At 39.8% G+C, this 27575-nt stretch overlaps 1 pseudogene; it reads right to left on the bottom strand.

Moving 5' to 3' along the window:
• Positions 1 to 2764: 2764 nt before the first annotated feature.
• LOC123842606 (sterile alpha motif domain-containing protein 9-like) overlaps positions 2765 to 27575 on the bottom strand; it is a 50227-nt pseudogene continuing 25416 nt past the window's right edge.

Below are 27575 nucleotides of genomic sequence, written 5' to 3'. Positions count from 1 at the left end.
TTCCTCCCCTAACTGCACCTCTCGGGGTGCTCAGGGCTCATCCTAACGGCCATTAGTTTCTTGGCCTGAGAGGACATGTCAGACCATCCACGGAGCTCGGAACACGGTCTGTCCTTTGCCCAGTGGACTGGGAGCTGGCCTCTCCCCTGTTTCCCCGGCAGAAGCCAAAGCCCCCCTCACTTGCAAGGACTGGAAGTGAAACTGTGTGGGACAAATTCCACAGCCCCAGGGCCTGCACTCACATGGGATGCTCTCTGCACACTGATGGAGCTATAAGGATGAAACCACTCATGGAAAATACTACCTTTCAGGTGAAAGAGCTCCATCTCCCCACCTTTGTGGAGCAGATACCAACACTGCCATTTTACTTACAAGGAAACAGGGGGCTTAGTGAGCAGCAGTGATTTGCTCAAGGATGCAGAAATATTTGGCCTTAGAACACTCCTATCCCGTCTGGCCCCTGGAGACCACAAGCACCCCGCTCCTATGGACTGGCTGATGTCATCTTGAGAACTCATTCTGGGTAATAAATCAGAAGACTTCGAGGGGAAGAAGGATAAATGGGGTTCTGGGTGTTTTCTCACAAAAGACAGGAAAGCAACCCATCTGGTCCACCATGTAAATCCCACTAAGTGAGGCAGAATATGGAAAGAGACCCAGAGTTCGGGATTCCAATCCCATCCTACAAATAGGCTGAACTGGCTTTGAATAAAGTGATCCCAACTCATGAAGCTCAGGTGGATCCAAGGAAAGGCTGAGCACATCCATGGTATGGGGGGAAAAGCAAAGGAATTCTCCAAGATAGAGAAACGGAGCTGCAGGAGGAGGGGAGTCTCCCCTCCTTCCTCCAGTGGTGTGTGGCAGCAGGTGGAAGGCTGTGTGAGGGCAGGTGAGCTTGGGGCAGGTGAATGTGGGTGCTGGGTTCTGTCAGCAGTTCTTGAATCAGCCTCAAGTGCCTTCGCAGTGTTGTGCACGTGTGTGTGTGTGTACGTTGTATGTGTGGGTGTGAGCATGCGCCTGCTTGTGAGGGAGACTAAGAGGCAGAGAGACAGATTCACAAACATGTGGAACAGGGTATTTCATAGACATGCTTCTGCCTTCCTGAATGGATAGGTGTTACAAAAAAGAAACCTCAGCAGAAAATAAGCACTTCATTAACATCTGTCTCATAAAAGATAAAGAAGACTGCTAGTTGCCTACTGAACATGTTTTCCTCTTCTTCCTTAGTAACCAAAACCTGATTTTGGGGGGTGTGGTCGAAGCAAGTTGCCTAGGAAGCTTTTATTTCTCTACCTCCCTTGTTGCTGAGTTCTGGCCAATAGGATGTAAAGTGAATTTATTTGGTGGAACATCTAGGAAAACAGACAGATGGCAGCTCTCTTGTCACTGTAAAGTACCAAGCTAGGTCCTGAGGATGCCAGAGCAGGAAGGCAGAAAGCCTGCGTCTCTAATGGTGTCTCGGTGGTTGCATAAAGACTCTGGGTTTCCCTTCCCAGATTTCCTTTACAAGAAAGAATAAATCCCTGATTTGTTTAAGCCACTGTGACAGGATCTGCGTTACTAGCAGGCAAAGCCAATTCTTGACTGGTACAGAAGGCAAGCGGCTTACTTTTTTCTCGGTGCATGGGTAGTACACATAACACAAAGAAGTGAGTGCTCAGACTATAAAGTCAGTCAATAAACATAAGCGGTAGGTTCTAACTTGGTGCTATTACATTCAACCTTTGGAAGTGAATGTCATAACTGTTAATGTCACGAACCCGTTCGAGAAACTGTAGGAAGCTGTAGACGACCTCCTTAGGGAAATGCATATGCACGTTTACACAAAAAATCTTCACACACTATCTCAAGCATTTTATGAAATCAGCGAAGCCCATCCACGAAGCCCTTGTTAAGGATTTCCGCATTAGGTTACAATTCCTTCCAAAGGCAGGAAAGAAGGGACTACTAGATATGGCTTGGCTAATGGTCAGTGCCCTCAGAGTCTCTTTCTCAGGGAAGCTCAGGGGTAAATTGGGTCACCTGGGTAGTCATAGTCTTTCCGGGAACCTTCTACAAGAGAACCTGAATCTTTTGGGTTTGGAGCTGGAGCGTGAGACCATTTGGTGCAGGAGAAATCAGATGCCACTCTGAGGCCTGGTAGGCCCCCTAGGACCAAGGAACAGGCCAGACCATTACAGGGAGCTTCAAAGAGCTTTTGAGGCTAGCTGTAGTCCGAGGTGAAACAAACAAACAAACAAACAAGCTAATTCATTCTGTAAACCTGAGCAAAGTAAGTTGGAAAGGGCATTGTGACTGAATGTGAACCATCTTTGGAGAAGTATCCATTCTTGTTCATTGGAATTTAGCAGATTTTGAATAGTTTCGTGGGATTTTGTATGTTTGTGGGACACACTGATGAGATATTCTGAACAGTTGGTTGGTTAATGAAAATGTAACAAGATCTTTTACTTATAGAGCAGCTGTTCCGATGTTTGGGCATTCATGTCAAGCTGCTATGAGCTGATCTAGTCCAAAGAGGCTTTACTGAAAGTATGTTGTAATAAACAGTGTCCACTGGGTGAATTTGCCTAGTTTTTTTTGTGTATTATGTCTGTGAGAAAAGACATACGATATTTTGAAAGCTGTTTTGCTTTGATTTCCCAGTGAGGTAATCCTTCTCTCACAAATTCTAATTGTATGATGCCATAAGAACAGGCTTAATCCAGGTTGTAAAAATGTGTAGGTCCTACTGTATAATCCCCCTTTGGAGGACATGTACAATTCATTTTCTTAGATCTTCGTCATACATGCTTTGCTCTCCAACTATTCGCATATCTTTCACTCCTTAAAAAAGAAACAAAGCTTCACAAACAAAACAACAAATATCCTCATTCTATTCATTTCAACCTCTAAGATTATATGAAGAACATAAGAACATGGTGTTTGTGGAGCATTGTCTCATATTTTTATAGCAAACAAGATATTCTGGGGCAGTTGTTTTCGAATTTCAGAATACCCATGGAGTACGTTAAAATGCAGATTCCCAGACCCTCGGGGCTCTCATTGAGAGGGCCCATGGGAGAGCTGGTGGCTGCTGCACTTTAAGACAGCCATAAGTAGTCTGTATCATAGAGCCAAAGTCCCTTTGGATGAGAGGGTGAGATTATAGGCTTCCCTTATTTGATTCTTTCCACTGGAAGACCTCGGAACGCGATGCAAAAGCTTTGAAATAATCTTGTGCCAGACAATAATGGAAACAGCGACATCAGGGAAAAACTAGGAGGGAAAAAGTTTGGTTCTCATAATTTCTTTGCCTGGGTGAGAGGGTGACATTTGACAACACATGGGATGATGTGTATGCCAGGAACACAACTGATGCTCAATCACTGGGGTGAATTCTGAAGTACTCCATTATTTCTGTGGTGCTTCCTAAATACCATGTCACCTGAGGATTTGAAAACATCCTTCTCAGACCACTCAAGTTATGACTGAATTGGTGACAATATCAGGAATAGAAACTTAAGCCCTTCTCAGATACTGTTCCCTCTGCTTCACGTCACAAACCAACAGATGGTCTCTTTTCTCTTTAGGGGACTTTAACATTCTTGTTTTATAATGTTAAGAATTATAATATATACAATATGCTTCTCTGAAAGTGTCATTTATGTTTGTAATATACTGTCCTTTAACCCAGAAGCATGTATCATGTAAACTACAGATGTCTGTTTTTTTGCTTTTACGTGGAGGGTCTCAATTACTTGCTGTCTGCTTTCACTAAAGCTTAGTGTGGAAAGTTTCTCTCTCTATGTTTGATTCCCCTTGTGAGAGGCAGGACGAAGCGAGGCAGAGGAATGGGGCTCCTTCTGAGAGGGACCAACACTGGGGAGGGATGGAGTAATCCATAGTCAACAGTGTTCAAGAAAGGGAAAGATCAAATCGGGAGAAGCCCGGTGCATCCTTCATCAGGGAAGAGCGGATATGGATAGCCCAGGACAAGAAAGGCTGGGATGATAGAAGGGGACAGGAGTTGATAAGAAAGGTAAGGAAGTGAGAGGCTCCAGGCCATTTTTCTATGAGTGGGTCTGGGATTCTCAAAACTTATTTTTAGTAGCATAAAATTCCATTTTCTGGATAACACAAGCCTTTGTGGGTCCCATTTGAAGTCATTATTCAAGGCATTTAGCTCTTTGAACTACCTCCCAACACAGAATCTTCAGCAACTTTGGAATTTATTCACAGAAGGCTGTGGGGCTTTCTAATGGGAACTCACACCCAATATCTTCATGGGATATTTCTATAGCTTCTCTGTTGGTTTCAGACACCTTTGAAGGCATTGAATGGTACCACCATGCCAAGGCCACAGCGCACCTGTGGGCACTGATGCCTTTGTCTGGGACAGAGGTCCCTCAGTGCTTTTCAAGCTGCCAGTCCTTAATGCGCCAGGGCAGGTGCAGTGCCCTGAGCTCTCTGTGAAGGAGAGAATGCTGCTGTCTCTAACCCCCCAAGATGGAGAGAGTATTCTTCCTACCTGACTGTCCTACTTGGCCACCGGGCCCCAAGCAGTATGGCTCATACCTCCAGCCTCACAGAGTTTCTCAGGAAAACTCTTCCTTCAGGTTTTGCCTCCTCAGGGCTCAGATATGAGTCGACGGGGCTGAGGTAAGGAACTAGAACCGGCGATTCACACCACATACTTCTTCGTGTTCTCCCTCCAAAAGCCCACTCTCTGTTCTTCAGACACAAACCCTCATGCAGACAAATTCCAGTTTCACTGCTTCATTAGACACAGCTGATACGCCTTATCCCACGGTGTGGCAAGTCAGGCCTCTCTGCTGCTGGGGTTTACGTCCATATGCAGGCATTCGCTGGCTTGGTTTAAAGCCTCAGAATCTGTGTAGACAGCAGGAGACACCTTGTCCTCACTGCCCTAACACATGCAACTTTCTAGAATTTGCCATTGCTTTCTCAGAAGACTGGGAAGCAGCTGAGGTAAGCAGTTGAGTCAACTTCAGTGGTAGGGAATATAAGGTTCTCACATTATGGCTAATACATACTTGCTAAAATAGTTCTAGATCTCAGGACCTTGCTATTTCCCGCGCAAATCCCAAGGTTCAGTCATAAGCCTCCAAGGGTGAGCATGTTGTCTAGTATCCTGGGTTGTCCCAAGTGACTTTCAGAAAGAGTAAGCCTGGATAATTAAACTCTATGAATATTAATTATCTTCCCTCCTGAATGGAGCATATTCTAAACAACCTTATGATGTAGACGAGGTTGGTCTGGCGGCACCAGCAGCTTACACCTCCCTTTGCTTCTACCCCCACCTCACCCTATCCCGGGAGCCCTCTGACCCCATAGAATTAAAGGCCAGGAACATTGTGACCAGAGACAAGGCTTTGGGGTCAGAAAATTGTTTCAAAGCTAAGCCTTGCCATAGATCAACAGCATGTCCTTGGGGAGTTCCTTAACATTTGTAAACCTCAGTTTCTTTATCTGTCAAATGGAAATAACCTCATAGTGTTGGCACGAAGGTTAAATGGGATAATGTCTATTCCACAGTTAGAACTCAGTAAATGAAAGCCATTATTATTATTATTAGCTTTCCCTTGTATGATTCTCCCTCCCAAGATGCTCTGGGTCCCTAGACACATCCTCTTCCTCCCTCCCGAATAATACCTGCTCTCAGAAAAAAATGATTCCTTATCATAGCTGCTAAGTGCATTGTACGGAGGGGACTAGCATGGTTGTGGCATGTAGTGGACATCTAAAGATTATTTATTTATTTATTTATTTGAGAGACAGAGAATGAGAGACAGAGTGCATGAGAGGGAGGAGGGTCAGAGGGAGAAGCAGACTCCCTGCCGAGCAGGGAGCCTGATGCGGGACTCGATCCAGGGACTCCAGGATCATGACCTGAGCCGAAGGCAGTCGCTTAACCAACTGAGCCACCCAGGCGCCCCATGTAGTGGACATACATCTAAATACCTCGAGTCCATTAAGGTTCTAGTGATGGATATGCAGATTATATTATTATTACTGAAGGTATTTGCATTATTAAATCATGGTAAGAAACTTAAAAGTGTCTCATTCATTCAACAAACTCTTATTGGGCACCTGCTTTATATCAGGTCCTGCGTTAAGTGCTCACTATATGTACAGTAGTATTAGAAGCTGATAAAATTTCTGTACTCGTGGAACTCTGAATCTAACAAACCAAAACATGAGAAGAGTGGGATTTCAAATACCGGTGATAGTGCGGTATGTGAAGGACACCTCAAGCATCCTCCTCTCACAAATCACTTCATTTCATGATTTGGTAGGGATGACAGAGGAGAGAGTTTTAGAGGAATTAGGAAGGAAGATGGTGAATAATGGATTAAAGGAGAAAAACTAAGTGAACAATTGGAATTCTAAGTAAAATATCATTCTGACAGGGTGAAAATAATCACATACCAGCAACCCTAATTTCAAATCCTCTCTTGATTGAGATTCAAGATTGCACCCTGCTCCCCGAAAGTAACTGGGTCTCAAATTCAGTCAAACACACCTTTATGACCTGACTGAGGACAAGAGTCATTCCATAAAAATGAATATTCTGGAATAATGAAAATTGGCTTGTAAGAACTTGATTGAAAAAATTCTCTTCTCCTTCAGTAATCAAATGAGTATACCTCCTTTGCCTTCTCTTATTAAATTAGGATATACAAAAACCTAATGAAATTACATAAACACAAAATTATTCAAACCTTCACCAGTTACTTTGTATAAAACCACCATATTTCACTTAAAATGGTATTATATAAGAACAAAATATTTTATTATAAATCAAAATCTTGGAGCTTTGGAAGGGCTAATCATTTTCGTGCAACGTGTAGCTTTATTATTCTCTAAATGAGATTGTTTTTTAAAAGGAATTAGATTTCATAAACACTATCGGCCCCTTTCACAGTGGACCGGGCACTGTGGTAGGCACATTTATAGAGCTTTTCTCTTTTAATCTCATTTAATCATTGACATCATCCAGTGAAGTAGATTTTATGCTCATTTTACTGACAGGGAACTGAGGCTTAGAGAAGTTAAGAGTGGCCCAAGGTCACCTGCCTCGTAGGTGGGAGAACCAGCACCTACACCTCCAGCCTAGGATTTTGTTCACCAAACCAAGCGGTGGTACACAAGTCTCTATGGCTAACGATCCTGGCGGTTTAGATTTTCCCTTTTATCTAAAAATGGCTTAGAGTTTATTCTCTGATGATTTATAATCGGCAAAGGATGGGGATGAAGTTATTCCATGGAAGCAATCAGTCTGGTTTAAAGGGAGTTTGAACCACCTCTGTATGGCAAAACCATAAAATCCATTATGATGTGAATCCTGGGTTGTAAGAAGAAAAAAAAAAAGAGGGGAAGGGTGGGCAAAGAGCAAGTAAAGAGAATAAAAAGCTTTTGGTGTAGCAGCAAGGAGTAAGGTACTCTGATTCCTATGAGAAATTCCAAATGAATGAGTGAGAGACCTGTACTCAGTCCTTCAGGACATGGTTACCTGCCTAATGTAGGCTCCCGAAGGCCCTATAAATACTTTTATTTATACTGGGAATGCAGCTAGAGTGGTATCAGGACTCTTCACTGGGAAAAGAGTGGGCATTAGAGTTCAGATACTTCTTACAGTAGGAGGCTCGCTGAAACTTAATACTCTGTATTCATACTCCTACACAAACTAAAACTGCACAACACGGTAAGATTCTGGATGAGTCCTAGAAATATATGACACTTGGTTTCGAGTATGTGCAAACAATAACCTGTTAATTTCCATTTCTATCCAGTGCAGAAACTAATGTGATAGACCAATTTTACCTTAGATATATGTCCAGACCTGTACTGCATTTTGATAATGCCAAACACCACACAAACCAGGAATAATGATAAGCTAAAACCTACTACAGAGGTATTTGAAATCCGAAATCAGTATTTATAGTATAGAAATGATCCAGGCTCCTGCATGACAGGTGATGGACAGTTAATTGGATTTTAAAGATACTACCCATCTGGGGCATGTATAGTTTCAAAAGCAGAAAAATATGAAATATATTTTCTATGTTTAAATTCTTAAGATTTCAAACAAAACCGTTTTTTACTATCCCTTTATTTTCATATATTATTTGCAAATGACTTAAAAGTATAAAAACATAAATGAAGAAAAAGGATCCATTGGCCCAGATGGTGAATGGTGACAACGTTTTCCTGGTATACTGGAGATTATTGAGCTCTATTATATCCTGTTGTATATCAATCATTGAATGAATAAAGGAATGACTCTAGACCCAATTAATAACGATGTGAGGGACCTTCAAGAAGAATACACAATAAAAGAAGGTAGAATAGAGAGGATATCAAACTGAAGGAAAAATAAATTGTAATTTTCAACTTCCGGCCTTGCGAAATGGAGACAAATACGGATGCAGGTTGTAGCAAATGCTGATCTTTTCAGCTGCAGAAAACCCTACGACTATTCCTGTTCTTATTATTTCAGAGTTATATGGGGGAGCCAATTCCACACCTCCGTTAGTTATAAAGTTGGAGAAGAGCTCTGCATACCTACAGGTATGTTATCTTATGAAGATATTGTGAGAACGAAGAGTCTCACCACTACGAAAAATAATACATTTCACACCCAAATGCAACTTTGAGTGAGTCTACTGTTTCTACAAGCCAGTGGCAACTCATTGCTTTGCAGCTTGCAGATTTATACCTGATGCAATACCCATAATTCACTTCTTGTAGTTTGTCTGCTCAACTGATAGTTTGCTTGCACAGAGCAAGGGCATCCAAATATGCTATGCTTAAAATTGGTGATGTATATGCAAGAACGTTTACGACAGCATTTTTTTGTATTCCTGAAAAAGTTGGGATAACTTAATTTAAAACCATAAATATAAGAAGGACTATACCACAGTACACTGATATTCTGGAATATTACAGACCCATTTAAGAACGTATATACTGATAAGAAAAGCTGTCCCTGATATACATTTTTGAGTAAAAAGAAGGAAGTGACAGAACAATATGTTTAACAACATCCCATTAAAGAGAATAGATCCTCTCTATGTAGATACGTTACATATCTATTTCCCTTTACATGTAGATGTAACACACATATACATGTACATCATTTATGTTCATGTATGAAAAGACTGGAAGGATACTCATAGACTTGTTTTTTTTTTTTTTTAAAGATTTTATTTATTTGAGAGAGAGAATGAGATAGAGAGCATGAGAGGGGGGAGGGTCAGAGGCAGAAGCAGGCTCCCTGCCGAGCAGGGAGCCCGATGCGGGACTCGATCCAGGGACTCCAGGATCATGACCTGAGCCGAAGGCAGTCACTTAACCAACTGAGCCACCCAGGCGCCCCGATACTCATAGACTTGTAAGTGATCATTTCTGAGGAGAAGGAATGAGAGTAAAATGTGCACTTTTTATTTTAAACATTTCTGTATTCTTTTTTTCTTTTACAAGAAAGTAACACATTTATAATTTAAATTCCTTTAAAAGTTAGAGCATATCCACTGGCAAGATTGTACGTTAGGAGTGGATGTCCACTTTTACATGTCTTCTCCAAAAGTGCATTGCGTGTGAAACTGGGACTGCCGTGCCTGACTTTTCATCCCTCGCTCAGCTGTTTCCTAGCGTCCGGACTCTGCCACTGTCATTTTCTATGGGAAGCGTAGAAAAGGCAAAAAAAGAGGTAACACGGTTGTTTTATCATCATCCAAGCTCTTGCTGGTGGAAGGCCTCATACTTTAACATTCCAAAGGGCTACCTTGGCAGGCAGGGGAAGCTTTGGACCAACTTGCCAATGGATGACATGATGCAATGACATGAGAGCAAATGTTATTATATATGATGAGTGAGAACTTTGTGTGTGACACAAACACGTACCGCAGACCCCCAGCCAGACGTCACGGTTGCTTCTAAGACGTGCAGCACTAAGACCGATGGGTTTTTCCCCTGCCACTCTCATCCCCCAATTCCTGGGAACTCAGTTACTGAGAAACATGCAAAGCTGAATTTCAAATTATTTCACAGGGACAGTTTTTCTTCTTTTGTTTTTCTCTCCCCACTTTCAACCCCATCAAGGAGAGCTTTCTTGTTTATGGGTTGCTTGGCTGCAAGATATCTTTATGGGAGGGAATTCCCCAAGAATGCAGTCTTGGAGAGGTAGGTTATAAAAACACATATGGGCCTGTTGCACTTTCCTAGATATCTGCTTTTTTCAGAAATGCGTCCATTCTTCCACCCTCTTTTTAAAAATTCATTATTCACCGGAATAAAAGGCACAGCATAGGGAATAGAGCTAATGATACGACTCTGTAGTAGTGTCTCATGGTGACAGATGCAGCTGCGCTTGTGATGAGCACAGCATAACGCAGAGCTGTTGAGTCGCTGTGTTGTACAGCGGAAGTTGATTTAACATTGTGTGTCAACTGGACTGAAAAAAATTCATTAATTCATCCATTCATTCATTTCTGCAAAGAACGAGCCCCTGTATGTATACACATGAGCTCACATAGGTGCGCACACACGCTCTCTCCCGGGTACTGGGATGGTGCGGCAGGCCCATGCAGTCAGCCACGTACCACAGAAACTCAGGCCAAAGAGAACCGTGGTCCTGTAGCCCCAGAGAGGAGCTCACGTGTGCCCCCTGCTCAGAAGCTGTGCAGGCAGGCAGTTCCTGTGAGGGTGAAAGGCCCATCTGTAAACTGATCTCATCCCAGTCCTCCTGCTGCCGTAGCCCAGCACTGAAGCCAGTGAGGCCAGCCAGGCAGAGGCTCAGGAACATAAAACACATTCCAGCGGTTGGCATCTGGGAGCACAGCTGCCAGGAGCAGCCAGTGTGTGGCCTTGAGGTCTTGGCGTGGGCCGGGGTGGGGAGCGGGGGGAGGAGGGCAGGTCCCAGGCCAAGGCGTTCAGAAAGCCGCCTGTGGGCCGCTTTGGCTCTACAGGTTCTGGCCTTGTTACCGAGAGCAACAGTTTTATCTAGAAAGTGTGTTGTGGCGGTTGGAATCCGCCCCCCCACCCCCACCCTGTGGGACCAGGGCTCGGGGTGTAACGTTGGCACGCCTGGGGCTATGGGGCGGGGGAGGACTCAGCGTACCTCTGTGCTCTTGACTCAGGCCAGAGGGAAACCCCAGAATTACCACAAAGCCATTCCAATTCTGACTTGGCATCACCAATCAGCTAAAAGCAATTTTTGGAAGATGCTTTCATCTAGCGCTTAGGAGTGCATGCTTGTGTCCAAGGACGTGTGTATACTGTAGGCCTATTTTTAAGAATGAATTCTCTTGATTTTCATTTTTGCAAACAGAAGGGGGGGGTGCCCTAATGCTTGTCAGAACTTCAAGGAGTTGGTTTTCAAGTGAGAGAACTTCAGAAATGAGAAATTGTTGAAATTATCTGGTAGCAGCTTTTGAGGGACATTTACCATGTATTTATTTTTAAAATTTCAGTTCATTTGAAAGCTGGGATAGTTAAATTAAGCAAAATCTAAATTAAAAAAAAAAAATCCCTCGATTCTTCCAGACCTACTTCACATCATCAAACTGGGCCCCTGCTGGAGGCCCCATTAAAATGGCAGCTCCCACTGAGAGAGAGACAAAAGCCCCCTCTCTGAATGGGGATGCTGAAACAGTGATGGGCTCTCAGAACTGCCTTTTTTTTTTTTTTTCTAATCCATTAAAAAAAAGTTACCTCTGCATTGACTGTGAGAGAGTATTTATTTAGCTCTCCACACTGTGGGAAACAGGGCGTTCTCCCTTATAAGGACACCCAGACCTTCTTGGGAGAGGAGAGAAATATGAATCCATAACATGGCTGAAAAAATTCCTCCTCGCAACTGAATTCATGGAATGTTTTGGATGTGAACAGCTTAATTTTGGTGTGGTCTGGGACAAATTAATATGACTTAAATCCCACCTCACACAGGAAGCTTCTCCTGATGTCGTGGGTGGGGTTAGCATACTCACTTCCCTCAGAATACTAAGAGTCTTCTCTATTACATTTAAATGCGGCTCCCCCTCTGCCCCAGCAAGAAAATCTTTAGGAATAGAGAAATCAAAAAAGGAATGGAGAAATTGTATCTAAACGGAAAATGTATCTAAAAAACCTAACTGTGCAAAGTATTCAGTATATGACTGTGATATTTTAGGTTACATGAATCTTACAAGAGTCTTCATGCAACAGAATAAAAGCTCCTAGAGGGTGGTCCAGCACCTTTGTATCTGGGGACTAAAGATATTAAAGACAAGGATTGCCCTTCCAGCATTTCTCATGAAGCCCCGGGAACGGTTATTCCAATCACACAGGCTTAGGGACTAACAAGGAAGCATCATCCTCTTCTTCCAGAAGATGAACAAGGCTTTCACCTTAACTCTTAATCAAACAGTTCTGTTCTGTCATAGATGGTTCAGTCTCTTTAGCAGAGAAGGATGATTACCTGCATCTTAAAATGAACTTTGACATCATCCTTTCCAGAACTAAATTTCTTTACTTTTGCACATTGGGAATAAAGAATTACTACCTCATATGGGAGTAGGTTCTTGGGTGAAAACTACTATAAGTATCAGCTATGTGCTTTGGATTTGGGAACCCACTTGCAGATTGCTCACACACTTTACCTCTTTAGTTACCATGTATTTGTAGAAGGGAGTAGTAAGAAAGATTACTTCTTGATGATCAATAATAGAAATCACTTGTATTTGGTTTTGAAATGCATCATATGCTTGTTCTTTCTGCAGACATATGCACATAATTATGTCTGGGTTCAGTTAGTGTTAAAAGTAGATTACTTTCCCTGAATCACTGATCATCGAGAGAAGTTCTCCAAGACGCAAGGTGGGTTGTGAGGCACTTAGGGGTGGAAGCCCAGGCATCTTGCCATTTTTGAGATGTCCTTAGGCTAATGTAACCAGATGAGGGTGGTGAGACTTAGAGACCATGAAATATGGACAGAACTAGCTGACAAAATCACTCGATGGGACCTGTCTCTGTAGTGGGGAGGGGTGTAAAAGCAATCTAGGACAGGGCTCCTATTCCAGACCAGGCTTCTCAGAACATGTCTCTCTCCATATGGATCTATAATACATCATTTTTCTATCAGAATAGTATTTTGCCCAAGAATAATAGAGCCATGTAATTTATTATCACTGATAGAAGTCCCTGAAAAATGTTTATCAATAAAAGGTACAAATTTATGCATTCCTTTTTTTACTACAGGAATTACAGGCCTTTGGAGATAGAAAGAACATCCTTGAGAATGGGTTTTCAGATGCTTTTTCCCCTAGTAGTAGATTCCTTTAAAAAATAACATAAAAATAAATACAGGCCTACACGGAATTCTAATATGTAGTATTCTACATATTCTACATATTACCAGGGCATCTTATTGAATGAGGAAAAATTTAGGGTCCAGAAGCTTGTTTTGAAAACCACTGTGTGAACATGGTTTTCAAACTTCCTGAACAGGAAGCTGTACAAATCACCTGAGAATGCAAAAAGACAGTAACAAACAGATGTCCTCAAATATTAGGGAAATAGGGTCGTTGTACTATACGAGCACTTAATACAGAGACGGAGAACGAGGGTTTGCAGCAAGTCGCCAAAGGTTACACAACTACTTTGTGACAAACTCAGGACCCAAATTCATTTTTTTTCTCCCACTTGCAAGCCACCGTATGATGCTGTCTTTGGAGTCTGGAATGCCTTTGAAATCAGACTGTATGACACTCTAATCAATTTTAATGATCTACAACTTTTAGAAGTTGGTAAAAGAATTTTATAGCAAAGAACAACTTTCTACATTTTTCTTTGCTGCTGCAAAACTGATCATGATTTTCAGAGATATTTTTATGTTAATAATAATCATTTTTTTATACTTCTTTGGCCTGGTATGCACGGTTTAAACACCATCACTTGCATTCTGGAGTTGGGACATAGGACATGACATCTCTGACCAGTAAATCCCTTGAATGAGTGCATTTTCCCCCTCTGTGCATGTCTCCTTCTCGTCCATTGTCTGTCTTCTTTTCATGCCTGTCAGGCGGTGGCCATGACTGTGCACTTATAAAGGTCAGTGACCCAGCAGAGAGGGCAGGCCCTGCAGAAGGCCTGTTGATGAAGCATTTCAATGCACACTGAATTTGTTAGCTCTCTGGCTTACTCCCAGGGGCAGGGTACAATTGTCTCCTGTGTGGCATGGCACCCACCCGGAACTCTTATGGTATGGGCCATTCCAACCAGGAATCTCTAAACCACATCCTACAAAAGAAACACCCGGCACTTCCCAGCTTACTAAATTCTTTTACCTGGCTCTCCTTCCCTTAATTTGTCTAGTATACCCAGTAAAACGAATTAAAACAAAGGCTTCCCCTTATTTACATAAATGGTCAGTCATAGAGATGCTTTCAAAGGATTATTTGTAAAACGGAGAGGCCACATGGACAGTAAACTCCCATCTTTCAGGCTGAAGAGTTTTAGAAGGCTATTGTCCTCAGCTTCTCCCTATGACAAATTCTAAATTAAGCAAAAGCAGACTTGGTATTTCTTTTGAGCTTGTCTCAAGGAAGGCAAGCATTTGGTTCTCTGTTTGGAGCATCTACCTTTTAGTAAAGCAATGATGATCTACCAGTGGAAACCACTGACTGAAAAATGAAAGGCTCATCCCAAATTTCAAACTGCTGCAATCTTTGCTGCAAGTAAAGAAGACAGCTCTTACTTGGATGAAATCAAATGAAAAAGTTATGGGTGTGTATTCTGGTTCTGGTCATAATGGAGTACCATGTACTAGACTATCCTCCCTACAGATAGCAGTTATAAAGTCTAGACAAAAATATTAAAGGACAGCTATTTAAACATATTGGACAGAGACAAAAGCAGGCAGAAACCGGAGGGAGTTTGATCCTTGAAGTAAGGAACCATACTGGATAAGATCCATATGTTTATGGATTTTCTTGAGGATGCTCTAGAGTCCACTTGGTACAAGACAACTAAAACTCAAGCAGAAAGTCATAGTCTTATTGGCCTGAGGATTTGGAGAATGGACTTTGGGAGCTATCATAGTGACTGGAAATTGAGGAGTGAAAATCCCAGAAAGAGGGACTATAGAGGGAGTAGTCCCCAAATCTACTTATATCATCCTCTCAAATCCTTGGCTAACCCCTGAACTACACACATGCAGGGGAGATTCCAAGTTGCCCCATGGAAAACTACAGCTGGGAGGCTGAAAGAATAGAACAGAGATTCAGCTTCTGTCCACTGCATGGAGACAGAGTGTAGAATCTGAGTCATGCTTCAAATATGAAGCTTTGAGGAGCTTCATAATTTTTCAAGATTTTTACTTAAACTCTAGAAAGTCATACCCTACATATGAAGACTAGATATCATATTTAAGGGATTTGCCCTAGGCCTAATGACAAAACTGAAACAGACCCCATCAAAGCCTCAAGCCAAGTCTCTCCAAGTTCAGGGTGATCAGCCAGCAATATAATTGCCAACTAGAACAAAATTCAATACTGTTCAGAGGAAAATAACAGAAACCAGAGTCTATAATGAATCCTTTACAATGTCCAGTATACAATAAAAATTACTAGACATATGAAGAAAAAAAAATGTGACAAAATAGTAAATGACAAAAGATGACCAAGATGCTACAAAGACTTTAATGCAGCTATTATAAATTTTAAAAGGACTTAAAGAATAAGATAATAATAATGGGCAGACATGTTGGGAATTACAGCCAAGATACGAAAACTATAAAAATGAACCAAATGGAAATTTTAGAACTGAAAAATATAACATTTAAAATAAAATTCAACAGGTAGGCTTAAGAGTAGTAAAAAGGGTCAGGAAATTTAAAGACATCAATAGAAACTATCCAATCTGAAGAATAGAGAAAAAAAAGTTTTACAAGTATGTGAAAAGAACTTTAGGGTCCTGTAGGAAAATATCAGTCTAAAAATAATTTACTTGGGTTCCCAGAAGAAGAGGAGAGAGGAAGAGAAAAAAAATTAATAAATAGAGGAAAATCACCCAAATTTGTTAGAAAACATCAAATTATAGATCCAAGCATCTCAGCAAGGTAAGTACAAAAAACCCCACATCTAGGCCCAGTTTAGCCAAGTTTCTGAAAACCAACAATAAAGAGAAAATCCTGAAAAGCTGTCAGAGGAAAAAGCCATCACATAAAGGGACAGTGATGCAGATTATCACTGGCTTTTCAACAGAAACAACTGAACGTCTTTAAAGTGCTGAATGATAAATTTGGCTCATCTAGAATTCTACATCCAGCAAAACTATCCTTCAGAAATGAAGGTAATGTCTGACTTCCTAAAGATACGTTGAATAAAACTTTTCAGGCTAATTGGAAATGATCACAGGGACAAACTCAGATCACTGGAAGCAAGAAAGAATACCAGAAATAGTTATACAAAAGTTGATAAATGTAAAATATGTTTTCTTCCATTTAAAAAAAAAAAGAGCTCACTGTTTAAAACAAAGTTTATAACATTGTATTTTGGTACTTATAATACACACATATGTAATATATAACTGGGCATTTATGGAATTTTACTGTTGCTGGATTTTTACATTTTACATGAGGGAGTAAAATATTCACTCTAAGGCCATGGTAAGTTAAGAATGCATAGTTTAATTCCTAGAGCAATAACTTAAACAACACAAAAAGGTAGAGTTCAAATCCATACAGAATTAAAATGAATATTCTAAAAATGTGATTAACCCAAAATAGTGTAAGGAAGGAGAAACAAAGGGAAGGAAACAGGACAAATAGAAAACAAATAGAAAAATGGTAAGCTTAAATTCAATTATATCAATATTAAATATAAATAAACTCAGCACCAATTAAAAGATAGATATTGCCAAATAGCATTAAAAAAAGCAAGATTCAACCATATGTAGTCTATAAGAGCTATAAAAAGACTAGTAGGTTGAGAATAAAAATGAAGAGACAGTCATGCAAACTATAAGCAAAAGAAATATGGTGTGGCTATATTAACCCAAGCAAATGTGGACTTTGCACAAAGGGTATTACCAGAATTTAAAGGCATTCCATAATGATAAAATGCTCAATTCAATAGGAAGACATAATAATCATAAATGTTTATTCAGTTAATAATATAGTCTTAAAATACATGAAGCAAAAACTGACAGAACTAAGGAGAGAAATAAACAAATCAACAATCACAGTTAGAGACTTGAACATCATGGTTTCAGTAATTGATAGAAGAACTAGATGAAAAGTCAAGACTATAGAAGATTTGAACATTATCAACCAGTCTGACCTAATGGACATTTATAAAATGCTACACCCCAAAACTTCAGAATACATGTTCTTTTCAAGTACACATAGAATATTCATCAGGATAGACAATATGCTGAGCCATAAAGTAAGTCAAATTTCAAAGGATTGACATTTTACCAAGTTATTTTCTTACACAGTGGAGTTAAAGTAGAACTTAACAGTAAGATACTTTGAAGACTGCAAAAGGAACTGTGGGTCAAAGGAGAAATAAAAAAGGAAAATTAGAAACTATTTTAAAAAAATGATAGTGAACATATAACATATCAAAATGTGTGGAATGCAGCTAAGTCAGTGTTTAGAGGGAATAAACATTAAATGATTATATTTTAATAAAAGAAAGATAAAACCAATGATGTAAGATTTTACTTTAAATTGCTCTAAAAAAAGAAGAAATCAAGCCATATATAAAAATTTCACTTATACAAATTTTTTAAAAGAGGAAAAATCAATAAAATAGAAAATAGAAGTTAACAAAAGATGAAGTTACTTTGAAAAGATTAAATAAAATTTATAAACTAGCAAAGCTGATCAAGAAAAAAAGAGAAGCACAAATGACCAATATCAGGAATGAAATAGAGAATAATACTATTGATCCTATAGACATTAAAATGATACTAAAAGAAAATAAGGGAGTATTATAACTTTATGCTAATGAAAGTACTGGAACAACTGGATAAACATATCAAAACCATAGGAACCTCAGCTCCCACCTCACCACGCACAGAAATTAATTGAGATAGTTTTTAGATCTAAACCTAGAATCTAAAACTAGAAAGTTTCTAGAAGAAAATACAGGAGAATATCTTTGAGACCATGGGTTGGCAACAATTTCTTATGAGGAGACAAAAACATTAAACATAAAAGGGAAATTTATAAATTGGACTTTGTCAAAATTTCTAAACTTCTGCTTATCTAAAAGACCCATTAATAAAATAAAACAATAAGCCACAGACTGTGAAAAAATATAATGCACATCTCTGAGAAAAGACTTATATAGGGAATACATAAAGAACTCCTACAAATCAACAATTAAAAACCAGACAAAAATTTAAAAATTCATAAAATACTAGAACAGATACTTCACAAAAGAAAAGATATGTACAAGAATACTCAAATGTCATTCATTGTCAGAGAATTGCAAACTAAAACCATAGTAATATATCATTTCATACCAAATCTTGGTGAGACCGTGCAATACCTAAAACTATCATACTGTGTTAGTGGGAATATAAAATGGCACCATCTATATGGTATTATCTTAAGAAGTTAAATATACAACTACTGTATCATTCAGTAATTTTACTCCTAGGTACTTACTCAAAGGAATTGAAAATATGTCCACAAAAAGATGTGTAAGAGAATATTCATGGAGGTTGGGATTTACTGGAAGTGGCTGACATGGAATTTTCTGAGGTGATACAAATATTCTCTATTATAGTTATCAAGACTCATTGAATTGTACACTTTAGATATTAAGCTTCACTGTATATGAATTTTACTTCAAAAAAATTTTTAAAAAGCCAACAACATTGTCAAAATGTCAGTTCTTTCTAAACTCGATCTATAGATACCATGCAACCCCCCAAAAGTTCCAGCAAGTTATTTTGTGGACACTGACAAACTGATTACAAAGTTTTTATGGAGATGCATAAGACCCAGAATAGCCCACACAACATGGAAGAACAAATTGGAGGATGGACACTACCTGGCTTTAAAACTTACTATAAAAGCTGTAATAATCACGACAGTGTACTAAACAGGCAGATCAGTGGAACAGAATAGAGAGGTCAGAAGTAGATTCACATAGAGTCAACTGATCTTTGACATAGGAGCAAATACAATACAATGGAGAGAAGATAATCTCCTCAACCAATGGTGTTGGAAAAACTGGACATCCACATGCAAAAAAAAAAAAAAAAAAAGAATCCAGATACATCCTTCACAAAAATTAACTCAAAATGGATCAAAAACCTAAATGTAAAATGTGAAACTATAAAACTGAAATTATAAAAGATAATGTAGGAGAAAACCTGGATGACCTTGGGTATGGTGATGAATTTTTAGATACAATACCAAAAGCATGATCCATGAAAGAAATAATGGATAAGCTAAACTTCATGAAAATTAGAAACTTTCACTCTCTGAAAAATAATGTCAAGAGAATGAGAAGACCAGCCAGAGACTGGGAGAAAATATTTGCAAAAGACACATCTGATAAAGAAATGCAAAATATGCATTATATAAAAAATATATATGCAAAATATACAAAGAACACTTAAAACTCAGTAATAAAACAACCTGATTAAAAGATGGGATAATACCTTGACATCTTACCAAAGAAGGCATACAGACGGCAAATAGGCACAGGAAAAGATGCTTCACGTCGCATGTCATTGGGGAATTGCAAATTAAAACAACAACGAGCTATCACTACACGTCTATTAGAATGGCTAAAATCCAGAACACAGACAACACCAAATGCTGACGAGGATTTGGAGGAACAGGAACTCTCATTGATCATTGGTGGCAATGCAAAATGCCACAGGCACTGTGGAAGAGTTTGGTGATTTCTTATGAAACGAAACATACTCTTAGCATATGATCCAGCAGTTGCACTCCTTGGCATTTACCCAAAGGAGCTGAAAACTGATGCTCACACAAAATCCTGCACGAAGATGTTTTATTGGTAAGTGCTAAAACCTAGAAGCAACCAAGGTGTCCTTCAGTAGGTGAACGGATAAATAATGGTACATGCAGACAACAGAATATTATTCAGCACTAAAAATAAATGGGTTATCAGAGGTACATATCTGTGATTCAACAGTCTTGCACACTTCACAGTGCTCTGAAGCAAATAATACATTATATGTTAAAAAAAAAAAGAAGAAGAAGAAGATAGCAGGAGGGGAAGAATGAAGTGGGGGAAATCGGAGGGGGAGACGAACCATGAGAGACTATGGACTCTGAGCAACAAACTGAGGGTTCTAGAGGGGGGTGGGGTGGGGGCATGGGTTAGCCTGGTGATGGGTATTGAGGAGGGCACATTCTGCATGGAGCACTGGGTGTTATGCACAAACAATGAATCATGGAACACTACATCAAAAACTAATGATGTAATGTATGGTGATTAACATAACATAATAAAAAAAAATGGGCTATCAAGCCATGAAAAGACATGGAAGAACCTTGAATGTATATTACTAAGTGAAAGAAACAGTCTGAAATTGGCTACACACGATATGATCCTAACTATATGATATTCTGGAAAAGGCAAAACTATGCAGGCAATAAAAAGATTACTGGTTGCCAGGGATTGGGGAGGGGGGAAATTATAATGATGGATATTTATCATTTGCTCAAACCCATAGAATATACAACGCCAAGAGTGAACCCTAGTGTCTACTATGGACTTTGGGTAATTATAATGTGTCAGTGTGGGCTTATCAATTGTAACAAATGTACCACTCTGGTTGGGGCTATTGATAATGGGGGAGTCTATGGGGCAGGGAATATATGGGAAATCTATGTACTTTTGCAGTGAACCTGAAATTACTCTGAAAAAAAAAATAAAGTCTTAAAAAAAAAAAAGCCAAGAAACAAACCAGTTTCCTCCTTGCCACTCTTTATGAGATGAAGTAACAATTTCATAAAACATTGAAAGAAAGGTGTAAAGGGATTCTTAAATGATGATCCTTAAGCCTTTGTATATTCTCTATTCATCACTTCCATTTGCTTGTTTTGTGGAAGTAAGAATTGTTTTTATTACACAGAAAGAATTAAAAAGAAAAAAACCCCTAAACTAATAACTGGTAGATCTGTAACTTCTTAGAGACTTGGGAGGACACTTTGACAGGGCCTATCAAAACTGTAACTGCTATACTTTTGACCCAGCTATCCCCCTTGCAGAAACCTGTCCCTAGAAATATTCACATTAAGTACAAAAAGAAATATGGGCAATGACCTCACTGTAGCCTGGCTTGGAATAAGAACAAACTGGAGACAGTTAAATGTCTATCAATAGGGCCATGGTTGGGGCGCCTGGGTGGCTCGTCGTTAAGCATCTGCCTTTGGCTCGGGTCACGATCCCAGGGTCCTGGGATCGAGCCCCGCTTCGGGCTCCCTGCTCAGCGGGAAGCCTGCTTCTCCCTCTGCCCCTCCCCCTGCTTGTGTTCCCTCTCTCGCTGTCTCTCTGTCAAATAAATAAATAAAATCTTTAAAAAATATAGGGCCATGGTTAACAAATTGTGGCCATCTAGGTTAATAAATACTGTGCAGCTGCTACGAGAAAGTATAAATATTATGTGTGTGAGATAGTTTCATGTGAAAGAACCGGGCTATAGAACAACATGAATAATATTATCTCAGTTCTGTAAAAATAACTCCCTTCCTTCTCTTTGCTTCTCTCTTCCTTTTTCTTTGTAAATGCATAGGAAATGCCATAAAGGATACACATCAAAATATTATCAGTGGTTACCACCTGGAGAAAGGGAGTGGGAAGATGGCAGGTGAGAACTTTAATCTTGTTTTACTTTCTATATGCCTACATAGTTTAATTTTTCTTCTCAATGAATGGTTGCTTTGTAATGAACATTTTTCCAATTTTCTAATTTTCTTGAGATGTAATTGACATATTGTATTAGTTTAAGGTGTACAGCAGAATGATTTGATATATGTATGGATTGCAAAATTATTTCCACAGTAAGCTCAGTTAACGTCCATCAGCTCACATAGTTACAGACTTTTTTTTCCTTGTGATGAGAACTTTTAAGATCTGTTCTTTTAGCAATTTACAAATATACAATACAGTATTCTTTACTATAGTCACCACACTATACATTACATCCCCAGAACTTAATTTATCTTACAGCTAGAAGTTTGTACCTTTTGACCACTTTCATTCATTTCCCTATCACCCCCTCTTCCTGGCCCCACGTCACCTCTGGTTGTTTCAAAAATAAAGGAGGAAAAGGAAAGGAAGGGAGAGGATGGAAGGAAGGAGGAAAGGAGACAACCGTTATCTGTACTTGCAGAGCCAAAGGACCCCTAATCGTCAGTGTTCATGATTGACCAGGCCTTGGAAGAATGACTTCAGGTAGGGCCAGATTCTATCCCAATTGCAAATAGTTCTTGTTTTTAAAGACAGAAGAGGAGATCCCACAACTTCCCTTGGTAACCATTTTCATTTTTTTTTAATTTTTAAAATATTTATTTATTTGAGAGAGAGCGAGAGTGAGTGGGGGAGGGGCAGAGGGAGAGAATCCTGCAGCAGACTCTCCGCGGAGCAGGGAGCGCAGCTCCATCTCACGACCCTGAGATCAGGACCTGAGCCGAAACCAAGAGTCAGATTCCTGACTGAGCCACCCAGGCACCCTGGTCACCATTTTCATTTGTAATGATCTTTACAATGAATATCACTTTCTCATGTCTGAGAACCTCTGTCCCTAGTGTAGAAACGGAACAGCTGATCATCACATGTTAACACACACTGTTAACTTTCAATTACCCATATTAAGGTTAAGGCAGGAGCAGTGACTTGGATAAGGAAACCCACCCCACTTCCTATTTTCATGTTTCCTTTTTTAGAGTCCATCACTGTAAAGCTCAAGAACCTGAAGAACAGAGGTGCGCTGCACAGGCCCAGCCCTGGAGTCCGACACAACTGAAAGGCCCGCTGTCTCCTGCCACCTGTGTGCCCTTGGGCAAAGTAATTGACGTTCCTACAGCTCAGTCTCCTCATTTGGAAGTGATTACAACCATAATGGTGCTGGTGCTGGTGGTAATAATCCCTTCTACCTTGCAGGCCAGTTGTAAGAACTGTGAGAACTAGGGGCGCCTGGGTGGCTCAGTTGGTTAAGCGACTGCCTTCGGCTCGGGTCATGATCCTGGAGTCCCGGGATCGAGTCCCACATCGGGCTCCCTGCTCGGCAGGGGGTCTGCTTCTCCCTCTGACCCTCCCCCCTCTCATGTGCTCTCTCTCATTCTCTCTCAAATAAATAAATAAAATCTTAAAAAAAAAAAAAAAGACTGGCTCTTTTGAGGGGCGCCTGGGTGGCTCAGTTGGTTAAGCGACTGCCTTCGGCTCGGGTCATGATCCTGGAGTCCCGGGATCGAGTCCCGCATCGGGCTCCCTGCTCAGCAGGGGGTCTGCTTCTCCCTCTGACCCTCCCGACCCTCCCCCCTCTCATGCTCTCTCTCATTCTCTCTCTCTCAAATAAATAAATACAAATCTTTAAAAAAAAAAAAGAATTGTGAGAACCAGTCAAAGCACCTCGCTCGTAGTAGGCGCTCCATCGGGAACCCTCTAAGGTAACCAGAGTGCTAGCGGAGTGGAGTGGAGATAAGAACTCATCTCTTCACGTCAAGGATTGGTCTCTACATTACAGGGTTTCTGTTAGAGTCTCTTTGACCACGATAACTTTCGGGCTATTACTACCTTACCTGACCGTCGCTCATTGCTGCCTCCCGCGTTGGGACCCACCTTGTAGTTGAGGAGAGCCTTACATACAGCGGTCCCGGCTTATCCGCCACTTGGCTTCCCGTGGTTTCAATTTCCCGACGACTTGCGGACTTCCGGTCAACCGCGATCCGGAGGCGGAAGAGCCTCCTACTGAGGCGCTCCGGCCGCAGTGCCTACGTCATTCCCCTCACCTAGTCTCATGACGTAGGCATTTTATCATCTCACATCCGGGGAAGAGGGGGGAGTACTGTACAATAAGATATTTTGAGAAAGGGACCACGTTCACATAACTTCTATGATAGTGACTATTATAATTGTTCTATTTTATTATTAGTTATTATTATTATTTTTTTATTTTTTTTTAAAAGATTTTATTTATTTATTTGAAACAGAGAGAATGAGAGACAGAGAGCACATGAGAGGGGGGAGGGTCAGAGGGAGAAGCAGACTCCCCGCCGAGCAGGGAGCCCGATGCGGGACTCGATCCCGGGACTCCAGGATCAGGACCTGAGCCGAAGGCAGTCGCTTAACCAACTGAGCCACCCAGGCGCCCTATTAGTTATTATTTTTAACCTCTTACTGTGCCTAATTTATAAATTAAATGTTATCATAGGAATGTATGCATAGGAAAAAACAGTATGTATAGGGTTCAGTAGTGTCCGCAGTTTTAGGGGGGGGTCTTAGAACGTATCCCCCATGGTTAAGGGGTGGGAGGACTAATGTACACCTATTCCAGAATGTAAAGGGTTATTCTCTACCTGAGGGTGGTGGGCAGTTTATTCCTTCAACCTCTCTAGAAAGGTTCACGCTAAAGGAAATGGGATTATTTTCACCAGGAGGGATTTAGATTAGACGGGAAGAAGAACTTCCTGACTGATGATTTCCTTCCCTGCAGTCCTTAAAAATAGAATAGTTGCCCACTTTTTCAGTTTTTAAGATGCAGGCAGTTAGAATAGACGGGTTTGCAAGATCTCTTTTAATATTAATATTACTTTGGTCACAGGCTGTGTTTCTAAGAGGCACTCACTTTATGCACATCTATGAATTAAAGAATATAGAGGGATATTTGTTCCCAAAGCAATAGGAAATAATTTTTGTCTTGACTTTGTCTCTTTAAAGGCCTATAAAATCATACAAAACAGCTTTAGCAAGCTAAAAAATAATCCACGGGAAATACACAGGGAGAGATTTAGAAAAGTATTGTGTGATAAAAATTTACTTTTGTATAGCACATTAGAATTATTTATTATAAATGTTATTATTTACAGATATTTGAATGAAACCTAAAAGGGCTTTGGACTGGATCCGAAACCTAATTCTTTGGACTGGGTCGTCTAACCTGTAATTTTACTCCACCATGGGGGCAAATGAAAATAAATATGAAGTAACACTGACATCTAGTGGATTCCCTGTGTTACTGCCATTGTTTGAGGTGGAGCTTAAACTCAAATTTAACTCCAGTGTCAGAAATTGGACTGGATTGGACCCGAGAGTCCCTTCTCCTTATTTTAAGAGTACATTAAAAAAAAGTTTCCAAACATATGTTAGCACTTAAGAATTGTTATTTTATTGTTGTTTTCTAATTTAATTTTACTGTGGGGACAGAATGTGATCTATGTGATAGTGACTTGGAATTTGTTGAGACTCCTTTGAAAGCTAACCTGTGCTAGCTTTTTGTCATTGTTCTATGTGCGCTTGAAAGAAAATATACTCTTGGGCGCCTGGGTGGCTCAGTTGGTTAAGCGACTGCCTTCGGCTCAGGTCATGATCGTGGAGTCCTTGGATGGAGTCCCGCATCGGGCTCCCTGCTCGGCAGGGAGTCTGCTTCTCCCTCTGGCCCTCCCCCCTCTCATGTGCTCTCTCTCATTCTCTCTCTCTCAAATAAAGAAATAAAAATCTAAAAAAAAAAGAAAGAAAATATACTCTTGTTTCTTTTTGTTTGTTTTTGTTTTCTGCAGAGTTCTTATATATAACCATGCAGTCTAAATACTAATTTGGTTGTTCAGGTTTTCTATATCCTAAGGATGGGGCGGAGGGTGAGGGACTTACTCAATTTATTATATTGTGATACAAATAAGATAAAAGTCTTCCCCCATGATTGTGATTTATCCAAATCTCATTACACTTTTGTCAGGTCTTTTGCTTTTTGTATGTGCATTGTTAAATGCACCTAAATTCATGGTTTTTAAATCTTAATGAAATGGTCTTTTAAATTATGTAGTGTCTTCTTTATCCCCATTATTGCCTTTTGCCTTAAATTCCATCTTATATATTGTTAGTATTGCTACAATAGCTTCCCTTGGGAAATCATTTGCCTCTATTTCTTAAGTCCTTTTATCGTTATTGACCTTTCTATGCCCTTTTATCTAAGTTGTGTCTCTTGTAAGCCTTACATGGCTGGCTTTAAAAAAAAAATCTGAGGATCTGTTTTTCAACAGTGAGTTTATTCTTTTTACAAATACTGTGATTTCAATAGTGATCTTATTCTTTTTACAAATACTGGTCACTGATATATGTAAACTTACTTCCATCACCTTATTTTTGTGGGGTTTTTTTATTTACTGTTTTTTCTTTGTACTTTATTTTTCTTTTTTCCTATGATCTGTTGGGGGGGTGTGTGTGTGTGTGTGTGTGTGTGTGTGTGTGTGTGTGTGTTCTTTTCTCTACCATTTTAGGATACATTGTACTACTAGTTTTCTTTTAGCTGTCTTTTTTTTTAAGTAGGCTCCATGCCCACCGTGTAGCCTAACATGGGGCTTGAACTCATGACCCTGAGATCAAGACCTGAGCTGAGATCAAGAGTCAGGTGCTCAACTGACCGAGCCACCGGGTGCCCCTCTTTTAGCTCTTTTTAACATGAAATGGTTCAACTATAAAGATAAGTATATGACACCCCACGTGCCCTCCTCCCAGGTTGTAGAAGTTTTAATAGCCCTAGGATTTGGCTGTAACTGCCTCAGGTTTATTAAATAAGAAAAAAATTACAGATTCAGTTAAAGTCTTTGTATATCCCTCTTCAATCTCATTTTTCCGTTTCTCTCTCTCAAGGACTCACCTCTATTATGAATTTGATGTTTATTAATTCTACATTTGCTTTAAAATTTTATTTTGTATTTTCTAGTTTTAAATGTTTTTTTCTGGTTTAAACATCTACATGAATATCTTTCTTATCAACATTATGGTTTTGACATCCATTTGTGTTCATTGATACGCATCTGTTTTACCCCTTTAATTCCTAAGTTGTAGTATTCTATTTGTTATATACACATTTTTTTCTACTTTTTCTCCTGTTGATGGATAGTTTTTCCCTAAGTTTTTATTTCAAGTAATGTTAGAATGATGTTCTTTCACCTTTCTCCATGTGCACATGTGTGTGAATTTCTTTAAAGCAACTGCTTTTGTCTATGTACCCCTAAAATCGTCTTGACAAACTATGTAATTTCTTGGACATTTTAAAGATAGTATTTATATGTTTTCATTTAAAATATGAATAGTGGCAAATGAGGTGATTTTCAGTTTATTGTAAATATCACTATTTTAAAATACAACTGTTCAAAATATATAAATGTCAAAGCAGGTTGATAGGCACCATCACCACCAATATAAAGAAACGTAAGAAGTTCTATTATATAATCTGAAATTTCACATTGCTCCTTTTCCAGCTTCAACTCAGATTTCCAATGCACGCTACAGAGTTTTATCCTAATACATTGTTTGCTGTTTGAAAATATTTTCTCTATTGCCCTATCATATTTCTCTACAACAAAATATACA

The sequence above is a fragment of the Mirounga angustirostris genome, unplaced genomic scaffold, assembly GCF_029215605.1.
Source record: "Mirounga angustirostris isolate CCGP_5_RB_7025 unplaced genomic scaffold, mMirAng1.0.hap1 SCAF_12, whole genome shotgun sequence".
NCBI lineage: Eukaryota > Metazoa > Chordata > Mammalia > Carnivora > Phocidae > Mirounga > Mirounga angustirostris.
This window is presented reverse-complemented; position numbering and strand designations above follow the sequence as displayed.